The sequence below is a fragment of the Rhinolophus ferrumequinum genome, chromosome 10, assembly GCF_004115265.2.
Source record: "Rhinolophus ferrumequinum isolate MPI-CBG mRhiFer1 chromosome 10, mRhiFer1_v1.p, whole genome shotgun sequence".
NCBI lineage: Eukaryota > Metazoa > Chordata > Mammalia > Chiroptera > Rhinolophidae > Rhinolophus > Rhinolophus ferrumequinum.
In genome coordinates, this window is record NC_046293.1 from 26,775,013 (window position 1) to 26,792,245 (window position 17,233).

The window sequence follows — 17,233 nt, forward strand, 5'->3', positions numbered from 1 at the left end:
ATGAAATCTCAACTAAAGACACTCACGAAAGAGGACTTCCAGAACTGCTTCAGAAAATGGCAAGAACGATGGTATGAGTGTGTTTGAAGCGAGGGGGAAGGGTGTTTTGAGGGGGATTAATGGCAATGTATCTTTTACTGCAATAAATGTTTTTTATTTAAACAGTCACCATATTGTTTGATAACACCTTATATATGTAGACTGCTGTTCAGAACTTCTGATAAATGCACTGAAAATAGAATTCCAAAATAAAAGCAAAGTGTTTGTAGACGTAGTCCTTACACCCTCACTGTGGGTCAGTAATAGATATCTGATATTCTTGAATGTACAAATATGATGCCTTTTGAGAAAGCCTCAGTTCATTTCTAGAAGAGAGACGTCAGGGTTGTTTGTTTTGTTTTTAATGTGTGGAATCTGAGATGTAGGTGAAAAAAGCACTGCATCATGAGGCAGGGCAGTAGTTCTGTTCCTAAACAGTTATGTCGTCTTGGAGAGGAGAGATGCATGGAGAGTACTGAACCAGATGATTTCTCAAGACTCTTACACCATGCAAGTTCAGTAATTTTTTGCACACGCCGTGCCTGTTGTCTCTTTTTGCAGCATTCAGGGTTAATGGGAGCTGTTGGGGGCACTCTGCCCTTAGAGGGAAATGGCTCATGTCAAGAGAGCAGATGCCAGTCCCCTCTAGTCCTCTCCCTGGGCAGATGACCAACTCCCTATTCAAAACCCTGAATATCTACATCACTGATAAGTACCTGCAAAATTGATACTGTAGTGATCGAATGCTGAAATTACCAAATGATAGCGCTGAAAGAGACCCTATGGTATTATCCAGTCCAGCGATGGCCCCCAAGCCTCTAAGAGTCTGAAAAGAGTAATGGGGGTGGGTCCACAAGCCAATTTTAGTCTTCCCAGTGCCCCATGGTAATTCAATATTGGAGGACAATACTGTAAGGTTAATCGCGCTATAGAAGCATGAGGTTGCTCTGCTATTGGCTGGAGTGATAAATGGGAGACTACATCAGTTATTACTAGTAACTGCCCTTGGGTAAGAAAAATCTTTCAAAATCAGTGTCTATAGCTGTATTGTCCCATACAATTAGCCTCTGGCCATCCATTGTTATCAAGTATAGTACTTGAAACACCACTAATCCTTACCAAACTGTGCTACAAGTGTAAGATGCATGCCAGATATTGAAAACCTGCTGTAAAAAATGTGAGCTATCTCATAAATTTTTATATTGATTACATGTTGAAATGATAATATTTTAGATATATTGGGTTAAATAAAATATTTTATTGAAAGTAATGTCAACTTTTTTTTTTTTTTAACTTTTTACCATGAGGACCAAAACATTTTAAATTACATTACGTGGCTCACATTAGATTTCCCTGAAAGCGCTGGTTTACAGTGAGAGATTTCTGGATGGTGAAAAGGCTGGGAGGCATTCTTCATTTTGTAGACTCACAAAGTTAGATCAGAGAGGTTAGGCCGCTTGTTCATGATCACACAGCAAGTTGGTAGCTGAGCCTGGCTTAGGCCAGTAGGTTTTCCATTATCACAAACGGCCTAAGGGATCACATCTATTTGTTTTACCTGAAGTCTGTAAAATTGCTGCTTTGAGTAAAAGATGAGGCTCTTGTATAGATTATTAGCACTTTTCCAAGCTTGAGCCCCCAGTTATATCCCTTCAGTAATAAATCTAACCAAATTAAAGAGAAAAGAAGGAAGAAAAGGAAAAGGGGGGAAAAAACCTTCCTTTGTAGGACCCAGTGAGAAACCCCAGCATTCATTCTGAGCAGATTTCTTTCACCCCAGCACCCTGGCGTGGAACATTAATTGCTGAAGAAAACCACAGTAAGAAAACATTTACAAGGAGCCCAGCCCTCATTCATCATGCTTTTCCCTTCAATACAACAAGAATCCCTTTGACACATACCCATTAAGAGATTAAGGCTGACCTAGAATCAATTGTTTCTTGGTCCCCAGACTGGCAGTTCACTTGATATAATTTCCTCAGGATTAGAAACCCCATCGATATGTGTTTAGCATGGGGCTATGTTAATACTATATAGTAGTGTTCTAAAAAGTTTGAAAATAATTATTTTAAAAATACTGAGCTAATAAGACTTTAATGTGGTGAATAATCATAATAATATTTTGCCCGCAAGTGGAGTCTTTTTTTCCTCTCCACAGTGTGTAACCAAACCCAACTATTCTGCCTTAAAAAAAAAACAATTGTAAAAAGCAGTCTATGAAGTATCGTTTTTGTCTGAGCACTTGAGGAACTGTGTCATTGATCAGAAAGGAGATTTAGCATCTAAATGTACTTGCTCCTGGTCCCTTCTCCTCTGAGCCATCATTTCTCCTCTGATAACTTTGTTTGGTTTTTATGGTTATCAATATTGTTATGTACAGAGTTTAAAGCAGCTAACAATTCTACAAGGTTTTGTTACAAAAGTATTCTGTGCCCCCCACTCTGCTGACCCCACTCTTGACTTCCTGTTCTCCAGAGGCCAACCACTTTCAAATCTTTATCTGGTTCTCTTGTCTTTTACCTCTAGTTCTTAAATCACATGCTCTTGTTGCGCCGTCTTTATTTTAGGTTCTAGAACTGTGGAAGATGACTGAGAATAAATCATTCATCCCTTTTGCTCCCAACCCCATTCCTACCATAGAAGCTCCCCAGAAATAGTAATGTTGGGTAGATCAATATTTAGTGTTTAGATATTATGGTTACTATATACATACTATTTGCCTCTGACTTCTGTACTTTATTAAGATTACTTTTCCTTTCTTATAACCTTTAGTTCTCCCTGGAGTTAATAACTATGGTGTTTTCACCTTCTGCTTACTCTTTTAAAGTTTTTGTATACTTATGCTTATTCAAACTCTGCCTCACCTTTCTTTCTTCAGTTCAGAAGCAGTTACGTATTACAAGTCCTGATGCAAAGCCTCTCAGAGCCTTCCAGTTGCTCCAGGTTTGGCTTTAGCTTGGTGCCCATTTACCATCTGGACCTATCTTTACTTTATCTCCTCTTTGAATTTGATTCCATTTCCTGAATTCCATGCTTTTCCTGTTTTAGTTTATACCCTGGTTTAATGGAAGACAGTTTCCAATAGCTTCCTGGGGTTGGATGGGACACTCGACGGGGAGTAAATTTTTTTGAGATCTTGCATGTCTGAAAATATCTTTATTCTCTTTTCATACTTGATAATTTGACTTGAGTTGATACTTCTAGACAGGAAATAATTTTCCTCAAGAATTTTGAAGGCATTTTCCATTGTATTGTCTTTCACTGTTACTGTTGAGGAGACCATGCCATTCTGATTCTTAATCCTTTCTATGTAACTTTTTTTGTTTGCTTGTTTATCCTCTGGAAACATTTTTATCCATCAAGTTCAAAATCTCATTGTCATGTGCCTTGGTGTGGGTTTGTTTTAATCCATTCATGCCATTTCAGTCTGCACGTTCATTTCCTTGAGTTCTGGGAAATTTCCTTCTGTTTTCTCAACTATTTCTCTGGAACTCCCATTATTAGTAGGATGTTGGTTTTATGGTTTTCTTGTCTTTTTTATTTTCTACCTGTGTATATCTTTTTATTTTTTTTTTTAATTGGGGAATATTGGGGAACAGTGTATTTTTCTAGGACCCATAATCTCCAAGTTAAGTCATTGTTGTTTTTTTCCAATCTAGTTGTGGAGGGCACAACTCAGCTCCAAGTCAAGTCGTTTTTCAATCTAGTTGTCAAATTGTCTTCAATCTAGTTGTAGAGGGTGCAGCTCACTGGCCCATGTGGGAATCGAACCAGTGACCTGGGTGTTATGAGCACTGCGCTCTAACCAACTGAGCCAACCGGCTGTCCCCACCTATATATATTGAGCTCCTCTTTGGGAGATTCCTCAACTTTATTTTCCAGTACTTCTATTGACTCTTTATTCTTGACATCATACTTTTAATATTCAAGTGGGGTTTTTTGTTGTTACTCTGGACATGTTCCTTGTTATAGTATCTTGTTCTTGTCTCATAGATACAATATCTTCCCCTAATTATCAAAGGATAATAAGAATTATAGTTCTTTATTTTTTTACTTTTCTTGCATTGTCTTTATTTTCTCCATGCTGCCTTTTTCTGTTTGTTTTTTTGGTTTTATCTTTCTATTGCTGTCTGCCTTTTATACTCAGATGTCTGGTGATCTACATTGTCTGCTCATATTTAAGAGTTGAAAGAGCACAAAGCACTGATTGGAAGTTATACATGTATGGGTGGGCTTGAACCTGAGGGTTACTGGCCTGGGCCTTTCCTTAGGATGCCATTGGCATGAACATCTCCAGGTCTTTTTTCTTTGACTACTCACATTCCTCAGAGATGGATGCCTCTTCTTCCATTCTGGAGGGTATAAGTCTAGCTGCCAACCTCCTGGGAGTGCAGTGGGAAAAGGGGTCAGGGAAAATCTCAATGGTCAACATATACACATTCTTCTAGTCCTCCCTGTATAACTTTTCAACTATTCCACCTAGTCATTTTGGGATCAACTCTTTCTGGTGTCACTGTACTTGACTGTCTCTAGAGCATGATTTCTAATCTTCTGCCTTGGTAGAGGAGGAACAGTGAGTCGCTTGTCCAGATTTTCTGATGTAACTAGTGCCACCAATTCCCAGGCCTTATTTCTCTTTTTCTCCCCCTTTCTCCTCCCTTCACCCTTTTTCTCTTCATTCTTCTTTTTTTGTATCTCCTCTTCTAGTATCTTTGTTCTTGTGCCCTCTTCAAAATCTCTTTGCTGTTATTGTAGAGGAGTTTGGGGAAAGAGATCAGAGCTAAAATTTACTTCCTCAATCTTGAAGGAATTTTGACAATCTCCGCCATAGGGAGATTGTCTAAAATATATGTGTTCTTATATATACATCACACTTGAGCTTCCCAGGAAGAAAATTCCTTGTCAATTGAAATTATTACTATTGATAATTTTTTTACCCTTAGACAAGTACAACTTGTATCACAAGTGTTGCCTGTGTAGAATCCCTGTAAGGTGCTACTTAAGGGACAGGTAGTTGTATCTTTGTATTCCTGTGTCCTATTGAGGGAAACAAATTGTTACATCTCCTTTGTTACAAGAAATCGATAGAAGAATCTGGCTAAAACCCAGTTAGATTTTCGTTTCATTTTTATACCAACATACTTTAATTCAATAAAGAAATCAATGTATGTATTAATAAAAACTAGTTAATAATGTAAAGCTTTTAGAACCATGTCTGGCATATACCACAATGTAAGTGTTAATTGCTACCATTATTGTTACATTTTGTTGTTTTTATAGTACTTCTAAATTTTCCAAGAGTTATAATATCCAGTGGTTCTCAAACCCAGGTGCACAACAGATTCACCTGACCATCTTTTAAACAAGATTCCAATTGCTACCTCAGAAGCTACTTAATCACAATCTTCAGGGGTGGGTTCCAAGCACATAACAAAATAGAGCCCCATTTTTCTGGGGAAGAGATAAGTGAGATATTTTGAGAATCACTCTGCTGGGTGTCATCACATCACTGATAGAATGTGTCACGTGGATCGTGGTTTAAGAAGACAGCAAGATGAAGCAAAGGAGCCAGCTCTGAGAGCTGAGGCTAAATGCAAAGTATATGTACACAACAAATAAATAACTTTATACAACAAGTAAAATATATGTTTATACAGTAAATACACACAGACCCACACAACCTGGAACCCAAGGCATTATGCTTAGTCTTCCTTCTATACAGGACATGTAGGCAGCATGCTGCCCTTTCTTTATGCTCTTTTGCCCCCTTTTCAGTCATATTTTACCTGGAGAGAATTCGCAGAAGAGGTTCGTGTGGATGGATGTGTGTTTATTCCTGCACCCCCAGTGGCAGGCATTTGTGGCGCCTTGGCCAGAGGCAGCTAAACATTTACTTTAGACAAAATCCACACTCCTGAATGGGACCCACACGGGGAATATAAATGGATTACATTTAAATTAATCCTTGGTCAGATTTAGGTCTCATCTGCTAATGGGGTTCAATTTGCATTCATTCCTCTACTGTAAAATCAAATAACCCTTATTTGCAGCTGAGATAGGGAAAAGGGAGGAAATAAAAAAGCATTACTTTGTATTTCCATGTAAGTGACTCAGAAAGCTCTAAATGGTTATTTTATTTGAGAATTAACAGTAACCCTTTATTTGACTAAAACAGTCAGCATTGGAAGAATAATTTATAGAATAATAGAATTACATAATTATAGAATAATTAATAGGAATCACAGTTGGGGGCTGGGAGGAGGGGTAGCAGATACAAAATGTAAAATTGCAGAATGACCAAATTCACATCCACTAATGTTTTTTACATTATAAAAATCGTAAAGCTTGATTCTAAGGAATACTCCTTTATAAAAAAAACAGCAACAGCTAATAATTATCTCTATAGTCTTTGAACAGTGGAGAATAATACCAGAGCTTTTGGTTAGTAAAATACGAATAACTAACACTTGTTGTGTACTAACTATGGGCAGGCATCATCCTAAGCACTTTACATCAACTAACATGTAATCCTCACCGTGGCTTTTTAAGAAGGTTCTGTGAAGATGAGGAAACTGAGGCACAGGAGGCTAACTTGCCAATAAGTGGTGGAGCTCCCCTGTCGCTTAACCACTTTGCTGTAGTGCTTTGGGATGCTCACCACAGGTGCTCGGCCCAGAGGATGGTGTGTTCTGGACTAGGCTGGTAAGGCTGTGGAAGGTGTTTTAGACATAAGCCAAAGGAAGCCAATATGTGCCTATTCTTCATTCCACATGCTGTCTCATTCAAAACCAACAGTAACTCTCCTAGGGCCCTATTAGGACCAGTGAGGCTCAGAGAACTCAACTGCATTACTCAAGGTCTCAGAGATGGACCGTGGCAGCCAGGATTCAATCCAAGTCAGATTCTGAAGCCAGTGGAATGTCTCCCTTCTTTTCTTTTACTGTGTTTTGCCTCCCAGGAGGCGGGAAAGAAAGCCAGGGATGAGTAGGTTACCTTGTGTAGTGCTGTATGACTCATGTCTGTTTCCCAGGCATAAACCTGGCTGCACGGCAAATAAAGCCCAGGGAGGAAGGCAGTGTCCTCCTTTTGTGACTAGAAGAAATACATTCTTTTGCCTTGGCACGAGAGAACTGAGCCCACCAACTATGTTTACTTTTTTTTTTTCTTCTCTCTTTTTCTTTTTTTCTTCATCAAAAAAATATGAATGCTGAGATCACCCCAGAGAAATCTAGAATAAATAGTCCCTCTGGAAAGCATCTTGTTCTCCTGCTGTTTGTAATTGTAAAGAACTCAGCAACTGGGCAGCTGGATGGTATAAATATAGCCCACAGCCCTGACGCCCGCTGAATCCTGCTTTCTTAGAAGCACAATGGGAACCCACGGAAGCCAGAGAAGGAGCAGTAAAGCCCAGTCAGTCAGTCAGCCTCCCTCCCTCCCTCCCTCCCTCCCTCCCTCCCTCTCTCCCTCTCTCCCTCTCTCTTTCTCTCTCTCTCTCTCTCTCTCTCTCTCTCTCTCTCTCTCGCTCTCGCTCTCGCTCTCGCTCTCGCTCTCGCTCTCTCTCTCTCTCTGTTTTTCTCTCTCCATCCTAGACCTCACTGTGGGTGTGAGGATAGAAGCAGCTCTAAGAGTGCACTTAAAATAGCTCTTGGAACTGGACGCTGCCTAAGCTCAAAGACAGGGAAGATGCTCTCTTTACAACCAGCCCTATGTGACCCTTAAGTCCAGGGTTACTTTGACCATTCTGGTGTGAGGATCTGGGAGCACGTCCTTTGTAAGCCCAGCTGCTTGGGCACAAGCAGGTTTTCTACTATGAGCGCCAAGCAGTGGTGCCTCGCTGCTGCGCAGGGCTCAGATAGCTTATTCTAACCAGACTCTGCTGTCTAAAGCCTGGGGATTAAAAATAGCCTCCAGGTGCTACTGTGGAATTGAAGGAGAGAGAGAGTCAGTGAGCGGAGGTCAGCTTTACTCAAGGCACTTGATTCTCGTGCCTGTGGGTTTCATTGCACCTATGTGTTTAATCTCTGGAGGTTGTTTTAGTTTTAGGCTATCCCGGAGCCCATTTTTTATGGCTATGCAAGATAAAGCAGTCGTCTAAGATTTGTGGGCATCAGTATCATTAGGAGTCTAGATTTTGGCAGGAGAACACCATTATTTTACTTGGTGCTTCCCAGAAACAAATTGTCTAGTGATCTTTCCATGCAGACCTCAGTGGTATTTGATACATACATTTATTTGTTATTGCTTTCCCCTTTGGCGGCAAATACTTCAAAGAAAAGAACGATGTCCTCCACTTTCATTGTTAACTCCCCACAAAACTTAATAAATCCTCTTATACAACTTAATGTGTTTTGTGACTATTGAACTGACCAAAACAACCTTTCTTTAATATCCATGGCACGCCTCCAGAAAAGGGCATAAATCCTATGTTATTTGCCTAACATTCCATCGTTGACGGTTCTGTGTTCACCAGTAGCTTGAGAGGAATCACTACGTGTATGTGTATTTAATAGTTTCATTGGCTATAAACTGCCTCTATGCTTTCTCTAAAAAAAATTTCTACGATTGCTTCCTTCAAAGTGAACCTCCGAGTACAATATTTGCAAGAATAAAGCAGAAGCCGTTAGAATAGATTTAAAATGTAAATTTAAACATGGATACACTGGGGAAGGCCTTGAAGTTGAAGAGTAGGGGCTGTGTCAGCCCACTGGTGGCCAGAGCGCTAGGCATAGGGCCTTCCTCACAGAAATCCTGTCCCCAATTCCCTGTCCCTCGAACTAGAGCCCTGTTAGCACAAGAGCACCAGCAGCTCTGGCCTTGGTAGTGACTCGTAGAGCAGGGGCCCTGTCCGAGGAACACAGCCCCACCACACAGAGACTTCACAGAGCCAAGGTGAACAACCGGAGATATAATCGGGAGCCCTTGCAGATGCTACAGAACTTTAAGGGTTGATTTTCTAAAGTCCATTCACGTAGTACAGTGCCTGGCACATAGTAAGGACTCAGTAAATGTGAGCTAAGGTGCAAAGAGGCTCCCACCCTTATTTGTTAGCTCAACTTCAAAAAGCTAGAAAAATAACGGTGAATTTGAGCTGAGTGGCCATCGCAAGTTCATTCCCTCAACTGGTAATGCTCCAATGACCTCCGCCACATTCTTCAGATTTTCCTGTTTGCCTCTGAGTGAAGAACCCACTTTTACACAGGGAAAACGCAAGCACCTCAGCCTCCAGTTCAGCTATGGCCCTGTAAAGAAGAAAAGTACATTGCAAGTGAAAGTCAAATGGAAAAGACTGGTTATGACATGCCAGAGACAAGAGGACAGACAGATGGAGTTTTAGGCTTTATACACATCCCACAGAGGAAAGGAGAAAAGTGCATTGCCCTAAATCATCTTCTGCTCCTTGGCCAAGAATCCCATCTACCTGTCCTGGCCATATTCATCTTCACCCCATTACGTGGAGCCCTGTGACATTTATCATTTCCTTTAACCTTCACAACAACCCACAAGCTGGGTGGTGTTATCCAGCCTACAGATGAGGAGACTGAGACTCGGTGAGCGAGATTACTTGTCCAGGTTCATAGAGCTAATAAATGGCAGAGTGAAACAGTGGAAACAGCCATCCAGCCCTCCCAGAGTGTTTCTGGGGTTTAAAGGTACTGCCTGTCTTAAAGGTGGCCCTTATAGGTCACTTAGCATTGAAACCAGAGATTTCACTGTGTGTTTGTCCAGGCCTAGAACCCATCAAGGACACCGAGGCTGAGCACTGACAGGCTTTCTCACTCCAAGCTTTCTTTTTCTCTGTTTTTGGTTTTAAGAAATTGAGTAGCACTGAGGGATCCTTTCTTGCAGTAGGACTCGATCTCCTTCTTCTTCTTGAGAGGCACGCAGATGTCCTTTCTTCAGTGAAGGAGCCTTTCTCTCCTGTAAGAACCTAGAAATTGTTTGTTGATCCTCTGCTATGCTGTTCCTGACAAATCCAAACCATGCCATACATAAAGCTCAGTTTTTGAGAGGCCATGCATTCTTTCAAACACTACAACGTGCCTAGGCCAGGCACTGGGAACATAGACATGAAAGGATATTGTCTTCAAGAAATTCGCTGTTCCAGAACCTCAGCAGTGCCCACAGTGGCACGGCAATTAGGGAAGTGTCAGTATCAGACAGTGGGAGGAAGGCCGGGGCTGCCAGTCGTTGGTGAGTGTGGTAAGGAGGCAGGCTGCTGACAGTTGGGAGCTCGGGCCTAACATTGACCTTGGAAACATGAACTCAAGGAGCAGATTGCAGAAGCCCAGCCATAGAAACTGGGATTCCGTCATGGCACTTAAGTTACGGAGAAGGACGCGATGAGATTGCTGGGTGGGAAACCAAGATAAGGGAACCCATTTTTCTGGGTGACAGAGCAAGGCCCAGTAAACCAGCGGTTGGGATGATTCAATACTGATTCCCTGAATGACTGGTCCCAAGGTTCTTCTTGATAAAGGGCAGGGTTGGGTGCTGGGAATCTGGGTGGCGCTGAACTTACGGAGAGGGGTTAAGTAAGCCCAGGAAAGGTTATAGGGCTATAGGGGCAGACAGCCAAGCATCTCACTATAGTTAAGACCCCAGTTAAAAAAAAACAACAACACAGGACTAATGTTGTGCACAAACCTGTCATATAGGAGAGAATGGACATTCCAAGTTTGCATGATTTGCAGAGAAAAAGAATTTCAGTTTTGTGAGTCTTGTAAACTAAGTTAGAAGATTGCTAGAATGCTTCTGATGTAAGTTTTGTGTGGTCTCTTTATTTGTTTGTTTATTTATCGTAGAAACAAAAGAACATTCCTGTAGTTTTTATTTCCACACAAGGATAAGATTTCAAGAGATTATTTTTCCAACAAATACCTATGAACGGTCTACTCTGTGTCAGGCAGCCCTTAGTATGTGATTCCAAGGACAAATAAGGTAGTTCCTGCCGTCAACGAACTTGTTATCTCTTGGGGAAGACCAAGAACTAAACCACAAATTGGAACGTAGGCTGATGGGGGTGTGCATTTCATGTCATTGGCCCACAGAGAAGACGTGATTGCCTTAGGATAGGAGAAAGGGTTTAAGTTGGGTCATGAAGGAAAGTAAAAGTAAAGAAGAGTCCAAGGAAGGCAAACAGAAGTGTAGATGCATGATTGGTTCTAGAAACTACCAGAAGCTGGGGGCTGGAGTGAAGGGGAGTGGTAGAAAATAAAAGTAGAAAGATAGGCCTGAAGATAGGCTGTGCTAAACGGAAGAATTAAAATTTACCCCCCACCCAGTGCGTGGCCATTGTAGGATTTTAGACAAAGAAGTGATGCACCCCTGTTTTGTGTTTAGATAGAATACTTTGGGAACTATGCGAAGGGTGGATTATAAGACAGGAATCAGTAAGGCTAGTTGGGAGAGAAAATGGTGCTGGTAATGCCCAAACGCATGCATTTGTGCCATCCCACTATCACAGCTCCAAAAGTGTAGACTCAACTACAGAGAAGCCACACGAATGTGAAATACTGGCTTGTGAGCCACACAGAAAGGGTATCCTGGCACCTAAAAGTGGGGGGATTGAAATGATTCTGTAATAAGGAAATAAGTTATGTTAGGGCACATATGTAAGGAAATTGCAGAAAAGTTTCAAATCTAAATCACTTTGAAGCCATGATATTTATAAGAACCAAACCAAATGCTTTGAAGTTGGCCCCCCAAAAGCCTGCCTACCTTCATTTTGAGTTACAAAAAAAAAAAAAAAATTCAACTGTTGCATAGCTGTCTAAGTGGTATTTACATTCTCACACATTTCAGATCTCTTGAGTCCCTTTTGCTAGTGTTTGTTTTCCTTTGAGGTAGGAGTTAATTTAGTCACACTTTCTTCTCCCGACAATAACTGCATTTTTCCCCCCCAAAAGTAGCTTTCTCTCCAACCGTTTCTTGTTGTTCTTACCCAAGACCCAGTATCTGCCAAAACAAATGTATGTGAGTGATAAACGCTGAGAGGAATGTCTGTTGGACCACAGGAAATTTCCTGTTCAGGAAGAGATCTTGGGAACTTCCTGTGGAGGAGTGCATTGTGGGACTTTTGGCTGCAGGCCCTTGACCACAGCTGCAATTAACTAAAAGCAAGGGGGGAAGGGAGAGGAAGAAGAGGAGACAGCTCCCCACAGACATTTTTATCCATGTAGCCTGAGGAGAGAATGGGCTAATACAGGTTCAAGATTTTCCAAGTGAACTAGATGTCTAGTGTATCGCAAGGTCACTGGTACCCAGTCTCCTTTATTGCCACCCATCTTTCATAGCATCCCAGATGCTTCTGTAGGCTTCCTAAAAACAAGCCCTGTCACGTTATCCATGTGTGTCCAGTTGCTGGTAAGCCTGGGCCAAGTGTTCACCTCCTCTTGAGCCCCACCAACTGGTTGGAATCTCCTAATTAGGCTCAGAACCACTCGTGGCTACTGGTTGCCCAGGCCGTGGAGTTGGTGATCTTTTTTTCTATCTTGAGTTAGGTGTAGAAGAGAAAAGAAGAGCAATATTAGCTTTTTGGCTTACCTCCATTTGACTCAAAACATTCAAGACACATTACTGAATTATAATGAAAGACCGGATTAATAAACCCGGTTTATAAACACAGTCAAAAGGAATAGGAGAACCCCGCATTCTTGTTCTGCACTGCCATTCGGGTGTGAAGTCCTGATTAATGCCTCACAGCCAATCTTCTCAGCTCCTCTGGGTGGACCGCATGGCAGAGCTGGATCCTACTCACAGGGAAGTTTCTGTGGCCCTGTGGTAGGGAGATAAGATGGCAGGAGTTGGAGCTTCAAAGCTGAGGCTGATGACAGGGATGGGACTGCGTAACCCCTGGCTGTGTGAAGGGCAAGTCACTTTCTCTCTCTGCATTTCAGCTTCTTTGTCTAACCTGGGGAAGAAACATATTTCCCCTTTTCAGGATTGGCGTGAGGATTAGATCAGATCATGTATAGAAAAAAGCCTCACCCAAAGTAGATGCTGAGAGTTTCAGGAGTATTTTCCCTAGAGTCTATTGTCGTCACAAATTGGAAATTCTCTGTGGTTCTAGCGAGTGCCAGAGGAGACACTCTGAGTAGCCTGCCACCCTCAGCTTCTGTGATTTGTACTTAAGTAATTTTTTTTCTAGAGCTTCTACTTTTCATCCAAGTGCCTGTTATTTCTTTACAGCCTCCACTCACCACTTTATGGAGTCCATCTCTGAAGAACAGGGCTTATGTTTGAGTTTCAGAATCAAAGTTGCACCGTGGTGGCAGGTTATGTTTCACTCCAGGAGGGGTGGAGGAGGGCAGTGACCTTCTGAGGACCAAAAAAGCAGCCCACACACCGTTTCTGGGTCACATCCTGCCCGCTACATATTACCCACCTCCCTGTCCATCCCTCTCACTCTGCCGTCACATGCACAGCTCGTAGTCATATACAGGGCTGAGCGCTAACCATGACGTCGTATTACATTGTACTTGTTTGTGTGTCTACATCGCCTTCTAGAAAGTGCCTCTTTGAGGACAGGGGCCATGTCTGTGACATGGTATGTGCTTCATAAAGGCTTGTGCAGTTGAATCCCAGCTTGATTTTAGGGGGAGAGTTGCAAGGAGGCCATCACCATAGGACTTAAACATAAGACCCTTGTGATACTTTGTTGTACAATATCATATTAGCCAGGCTGAATGTTCTTTATTATTATTAAAAATATGTGTCTATCTGCTCTGCTGACTGTAGGTATATGTTATCCTCCCTTGTCATTTGGCCTACATACTCCACTGTCACATTTTTGAGTTTCCATTTGTATGGCCCCCATTTCTTCAGAAATTGTGTTGCCTTTTTCTTCTCTCTTTTTTTGGTTTCCCTCTTTCCTACTTTAGAAGTTTGAAATACAGGCCTAGTTTTGCAACAGGTCTGTAAACAAAACACAGTGGTATTGACCCCTGCTAGAACGAGACCCCAGAATTATCTTGAAAAATGGGGTTCAACTTGAAAAATGTTTTTCAAGGGCATGCAACCACGTGTTCACCAGAAAGAATTAAAAAGTGAGAGTATTTTGCAGCAAACATTGCCTGAGTGTTTAATCGACGCTCTGAAGTAGTGCATTTACTTCATGATTTTAAAAATGAAGGCAAAAATACGGTGAAAACAGAAAAAGGGAACTGCATTCATTGAAAAATTCTCACTCATCCCAGGTGATCTTGTTTTATATTATTCTGAGGAGACTCCCCACCCACATCAGAATGGCAAATATGCAAACAGAGAAACATAAATTAACTGGAAGAGAGCAAAATAGACCTCTTCACTGACCTTTCTTTTTAAAACTCTGCCCTTGGCCTTTAGAAGAAAAAGGCAAAAAAAAGAAAAAAAAAATTTTTTTTTTTTTTAAGTTATCTGATTTAGTTCAAAAGACAGCTCTCTGGTTATTGCTTAGAGGAATTAGCAATTTCCTACATTTTAAAAATGCTTCTTACAGTTGGAAAAATAAAGGTTTGTTTAATGAATCTTGATGTAACCAAAGAGTTCAGGTAATCAGAATGCTTCATTTCTGTAGCTGGTGCTCTATTTAATTCAGATTGCCTGAAAAAGACTGGGAAATAGAATGGTCCTGCCAGGGACAGACCTCACTATTCTGTAGATAACGTACCGTCATTCAGGCATTTGCTATCGTGAAAATATTGTTATGGTTAAACAAGTATTATCATATTTATATGATATTTTACAGTTTACTAGCATCAATGTATTTATTAATCTATCTCATTTAATCATCGGTGCCTCTATACCTGTAGGGTAATAGACTCGTACAGGTTGAGGGTGAAGGTCAACCAGCAGAACCCGCATTCACATTAGGTCTTCTCCCTCCAAGATCAGTTTGGCCTGCGATGCAGCTGCTGGCCAGGAGGTGAAAGCCAACCAGTGCCAGTTAGTAAGCAATTTCCTGACAAATCCAAGGACAAGGGAAGTGAAATAACTTCTTTGTTTCCCTCCATTTCTTCCCATGTGATTCATCCCTCATCAACCCCCTGCCACCTTCCCCCCGTATTCACACCCACCATTTCTGCCCACACTGCGTCAGCCACCTCTGCAGTTTCTGTGGGGAGCTGAGGAGCTCTTTGTTTATGCAGTAAGGGCTTCCTCACAGGAAATTTCCTGTGATGGAAACTCTGGGGAAACTTCCTGTTGGTTAGGACACTGCTGGGCCTGATAACATGAACCACATAAAACCTCCAAACCTCACCGTCCAAGGAGGATGGGATGGTTCTTCCCCACTTTCTCAAAGTCTGGGAGGGCAAGAAAGTGCAAGTGTACAGAAGCCTCAGGAGTCTCACTTGGGTGGCATTTTCCAGAAGCTAAAAGCTACAGCTGTGATCAGCAAGTTCTCCTAGAAGGTCAACACCTTCATGGTTAAATGGACTGCTTAGATTTTTGACGAGACTAGTCCCTGCAGGAACATTCTGGAAGCATTGAGGGCTCTGGAAACTGTCTCAAGGTTCCGGATCTGATTCTTTCCATTATCATTTTAAAACACATTCCTGTTATTCTTCAATATTATAGGTTTTGGGGTACTAGAAACATTTATTTTCAGCTGTTCCTTATGCACTGGGAATTTTAATTAATTCTTGTCATTGTAGGCCCAGTTAACTATGTATGTGAATGGTTCACTTAACACCAAGTGTAAATCATCTGGGTCATATACCAGAGGATGACCGATCTTGAGCCATAGCATAAAATTCTGCAGTAGGCTTTACATTCATCCGACCTACGATACTCTGGACCTCTGGTGGATTATTTTATTGTTTGCTAGCATTTGGGCAAAGTTAATTATTCCTAAATCATCCCTTGGAGTTGAACTTAACTTTGAATATCTCCAATGTTGGGAATTCTATGGGTTCCCTTAGAAGCTCTCACAGGCCAGCTCATAGTTTAAAACTTTGGTCTCCTAATTTCCCTGGTGACCTGTAGGTCCATTACTACTTGCCCTGACCTTGTTGCATAATAAAAATAATTAACCTCTTTTTCTATTTCCATTTGACTAGACAGTTACTTAAATGATACATCTGAATTACTTGACTTGCCCCAACTCAAGTCTATTTCTCTATAACTTTCTTAATAGATATCGTTTTCCTGAATGAAGGGTTAATGTAGCCTTGTTTTCCCAAAATGCACTAGATTTAATGGAAGCTTCTACTTCCCACCTCCCTGAACTTCTGTCACACACTGGTGTTCTTTCTTGCTTTCTTTATAGGAAATGATCATTCCAGCATCAGAATAAATCATTAAAATGAACATATTTTTAGGTGGGGCTTTGTGGTTATATTCTTGGTTCACATTGCAAATGAGGGAAGCCTGAAAGAAATTACAATTATCCAGGAAGAAATTTGTTGGCTGATAAGAAGTCTGCCTGTTAGACTCCTAGAAGACAGAGACCCTTATTCATTTTTGCATACACGTTATTTTATAATCTTTTGGCACATGGGCTCAATACATGTTTATTGAATGAATGAATCCTCAGAGTCAAAAGGGAACACGTTTTTGGACTTAGTTTGTTTCAAAAGTGTGTGAAAGTTGTGAGCTTTTTTAACTTAACTGTAAGGATAAACTGGCTTCATGAAGTGAGTATTGATGTTCATGATGGTGAATTATCAATGAGTAATGCTGTATGTGATGTACTTGCAAAGGCTAGGAAAAACATCTTTGTAAAACTGTGTTGGGGTAAGTTTTAAATATGGAAATGCAAAATAGTGATTTAGTTTGGGGCATTCAGAAGAACAGCACCTGTTTAAATGTTTTACCGTATTACTTTCTTTTCGGTTTGATGTTTGATTTTATATTATAGAACAGGATTAAACTAGATTATGTTATAAATAGATATTGTCATTGTGGACTAATTAAGTAGCAACATTTATGTATATAAGAATAATTGCCATTTTCAATGCATTCTTAAATAGATCACAGTGATGTTATAATATACAGACTGAAAACCAAGGTATTCTTCTTATTATTATTATATGGGCTTCATTAAAATTGTATTCAAGTACTATAGGACTCTGCTAGGTATCCTTCTTTTTAAGAAATCTACTTAGTGTGTTAGAATGATACTTACCAAGAAATTAATCAGCACCAGCCAGATAGTTCATTTCCCACACAGCAGTCAGAGTAATCTGTTGTAAAATGTAAGTGAAGTTGTGTCATT

The 17,233-nt window shown here is 40.9% G+C and overlaps 1 protein-coding gene across 3 annotated transcripts in view; it reads left to right on the forward strand.

Annotated features, from left to right (window-relative positions):
* Positions 1-17,233, forward strand: part of ETV6 (ETS variant transcription factor 6) — a 223,750-nt gene that overhangs the window by 124,981 nt on the left and 81,536 nt on the right. The window lies entirely within an intron of this gene.